Raw genomic sequence first — 4,042 nt, forward strand, 5'->3', positions numbered from 1 at the left:
AAGTCACATTCATTCACAGCCACTCACCTGAGGAAGGAGATTACATTCTTCCCTTCTTGCAAACACAATAAGTAATTATCTCTATCAATACTAGCATACAGTATTAGCCTGAAAATCTTTTCCACTAGGTGACTAAATTATAACCTCTCCCACAAAATGCCTAATTATTGGATAATAATTGGATGAGAGTCAGCCTGTCTCCGAAAGACCTAAACTGAGGGCTTACCCATTGCCAGTCCTCTTTAAAAGGTAGAGAATTTGGGAGAGTGTTTGCATCAGTATTAGGTTTTTTCCCAGGATTTCTAGACAACATAAAATGAGAAACATGCCACTTAGTATCCTACTTGGAACAAAATAAAAGGAGGGGTGTGGATTAAAGAGAAAAGGAGATACACAGAGAGGGAAGGAAGGAAGGAAGGAAGGAAGGAAGGAAGGAAGGAAGGAAGGAAGGAAGGAGAGGAAAAGGAAGGATACAAAGAAAAAGATGATTGAAAGGTGAGTTCTGAAGGATAAGATGTTGTTAAGAGTGCTGTACTGGGTGTATAGAGACCTAATCTGTCTTACTAGGAATTCCCTAAAAGAAAATACCAACCTATTCTCCTTTTACTCTCCTTTTTATTCTCTCTGAGATTTTCATTTGTATTAAGATTATTCTTATTTTTCACAATGGGTTTGCCATGAGAGCACAGGTGTAGTGAAAACTACCACTAAATCAAAGCCAACATGGGAAAGGAAAAGACTCACTTTAATATCGTTGTCATCAGACACGTGGACTCCAGCAAGTCCACCACCACCAGCCATGGCCATCTGACCTACAAATGCAGGTGCACTGACAAAACAGCCATTGAAAAATTTGAGAAGGAGGCTGCTGATACGGGGAAGGATTTCTTCAAGTATGACTGGATCTTGAACAAGTTGAAAGCTGAGCGTGAGTGTGGTATCACCACTGACATCTCCCTGTGGAAATTTGAGACCAGCAAGTATTTTGTGACCATCATTGATGCTCCTGGACACAGAGACTTCATCAAAAACATGGTTACAGGCACATCTCAGGCTGACTGTGCTGTCCTGATTGTTGCTGCTGGCATTGGTGAATTCGAAGCTGGTATCTCTAAGAATGGGAAGATCAATCTTTTCTTTTGGTGCAGCAAACTTGCAAGTAATTGTGAGCTATATGACAATCCAGTACAGGGGCATAGCCAGCACTGATCTGGTTGGAATGGTTCAGGGCATGCCCTTCTGGCTTACACACTGGGTGTAAAGCAACTAATTGTTGATGTTAACAAAATGAACTTCATGGAGCCACCCTACAGCCAGAAGAGATATGAAGAAATGGTTAAGGAACTCAGCACCTACATTAAGAAAATTGGCTACAACCGTCACACCATAGCTTTTGTGCCAATTTTTGTTTGGAATAGTGACAAATGCTGGAGCCAAGTACTAATATGCCTTGGTTCAAAGAATGGAAGATCACCCATAAAGATACCAATGCCAGTGGAACCACACTTCTTGAAGCCTTAGATTGCATCCTAGCACCCACTCACCCAACTGACAAGCATTTGCAGCTGCCCCTACAGGATGTCAACAAAATTGTCAACTGTCCTTGTGGGCCGAGTGTAGACTATTGTTCTCAAACCCAGCATTGTAGTCACCTTTGCTCCAGTCAATGTCACAACTGAAATCAAGTCTGTTGAAATGCACCATGAAGCTTTGAGTGAAGCTCTTCCTGGGGACAATGTAGGCTTCAGTGTCAAGAACATGTCTGTCAAAGCATGGCAATGTGGCCGGTGACAGCAAAAACGACCCACCAATGGAAGCAGCAGGTTTCATCACTCAGGTGATTATCCTGAACCATCCCAGCCAGATCAGTGCTGGCTATGCCCCTGTCCTGAATTGTCACACAGCTCACATTGCTTGCAAGTTTGCTGAGTTGAAAGAAAAGATTGATCACCAGTCTGGTAAGAAGCTGGAAGATGGGCCCAAGTTTTTGAAATCTGGTGATGCTGCCATCGTAGACATGGTTCCAGGCCAAGCCCATGTGTCTCGAGAGCTTCTCTGACTACTCACCTCTGAGTCGTTTCACCGTTCATGATATGAGATGGACAGTTGCTGTGGCTGTCATCAAAGCTGTGGACGAGAAGGCTGCTGAAGCTAGCAAGGTCACTAACTCTGCCCAGAAAGCTCAGAAGGCTAACTGAATATTATCCCTAACAGCTGCCACCCCAGTCTTAATCAGTGGCAGAAGACCAGTCTCAGAACTATTTCTCCCAATTGGCCATTTAGGTTTAATAGTGAAAGACTGGCTAATGATAACATTGCATTGTAAAACCTTCAGAAGGAAAGGAGAATGTTTTGTGGACCATTTGTGTGTGTGTGTGTGTGTGTGTGTGTGTGTGTGTGGCAGTTTTTACGATATTTTTAAAATCAATACTTTTCAGTGGAAACAACTTGACCAAAAATCTGTCACAGAATTTTGAGACCCATTAAAAAAAAGTTTAATGGGGAAAAAAAAGAATATTCTTTGTTCATAGCAGTTGAGTTTCTATACCTCTAGAGATAAGGAGAACTTGGCATTTCTGCACATTGGAATTCAAGGCAATTTTTTAACTTTTTCAAAAAATAAAAGAAAAAGAAATCCTTTCCCACGCTTATAGGAAACTTCCCCAGCAAAACCAGTCTCTTCCCTCATAGAATTATTTTATATAAATCTTTCTTGTCTCTATGATAACCCAAACCTTTGAGAACACAACAGCATCATCTACCCCAAAGCAAACTACCCCCTTCATACTCTTGAATGCCTGTAAAATGTCAGCTCTCTCTCATAATGCAACTCTTTTCTTTTAAAAGGCAGACAAGTATGAGTAAACCTATATATGCTTCATTTCTGAGTTACTTATTGTTGAAATATCTGATGCTATTATGTTTCCCACTTAACTTCCTTTCTGTCAATTTCTAGATATTTCCAACAGAGAGGATGGTATTTACCAGGGGTGAAATTTGGCAACAAATAACAACGCAATTGAATGAAATATAAGTTCACCATTATCCCACCTGCAACCCTATGCATTCCATGCTTATAAAGTATTTATTCCAAACACAAATTTAAGACTTCTGGTAAACCACTATGGGGGGATAATAAAAGGCCTCTCCTTGACTGTGACATATAAACTGAATACTGTCATTTTCAGACAAGACTGAAACAGAACCATAGGTGTTCTGTAGAGTCAGCAAGGGGTAGCAGTCTAGAGGATACTGGAGAATATAGCAATCACTCCTTTTCCAATCAGAGTGACTATATTTTTTTTCTTCCTCCATGTAAAATTGCATTTGAATAGATGGTCCTACTAAAGTAATAATGGCAGCAGTGGTGTCAAAGCAGCCCTAGAAATTCATTAACATCATAGGTCAGCAATTCATATGCCGTGGTTACTGTAAGGACAGAGAGACAGAGAGAAAATGGGAGAGAGATTGAGAGAGAGAGAGAGAGAGAGAGAGAGAGAGAGAGAGAGAGAGACAGAGAGAGACAGAGAGGCAGAGAGTAAGAGAGCTAGTCAGAGTCAGAGACAGAGAGAGAGAGACAGAGACAGAGAGACTCTTTCCCAGAAGTTAGTTCTAAAATTGTGAGAGAAGAAACATAAATATGCAAATCACTATATTTAACTGATAGAAAAGGTCAGTGTAATAGGTGATGCTAAATAAAGTACCAAAGTGACTCGAAGGACAGCTAGGAGACACACGAATGTGAGAACAAGGAAATTTTTTGAGAATAACAGGACTGCAATGTCTTAGTGATGGAGTTTTGAAAGCTGGATGGAATGATAGAGGAAAATAGGAAGGCAGCATACCTCCCAGTTAATTTAGAAACACTTTATGGTATAGATATATCCTATAACTTGAGAAAAGAAATTGAGATGTTAATACATACAGCATTACAAAGGTAGTAGTGAGTAATCAAGGTTGGACTAAGCATGAGACTTCTCATTTTTAAACAAATGTTAATATCACATTCTTATATGGTATACATATTACTTTCTGGAAATAA

General features: G+C 40.2%; 1 pseudogene; it reads left to right on the forward strand.

Annotated features, from left to right (window-relative positions):
* Nucleotides 1-723: 723 nt before the first annotated feature.
* LOC101580790 lies at nucleotides 724-2,270 on the forward strand (annotated as a pseudogene).
* Nucleotides 2,271-4,042: the final 1,772 nt, after the last annotated feature.

This window comes from Octodon degus, unplaced genomic scaffold (assembly GCF_000260255.1).
Source record: "Octodon degus isolate 3935 unplaced genomic scaffold, OctDeg1.0 scaffold00119, whole genome shotgun sequence".
Lineage (NCBI taxonomy): Eukaryota > Metazoa > Chordata > Mammalia > Rodentia > Octodontidae > Octodon > Octodon degus.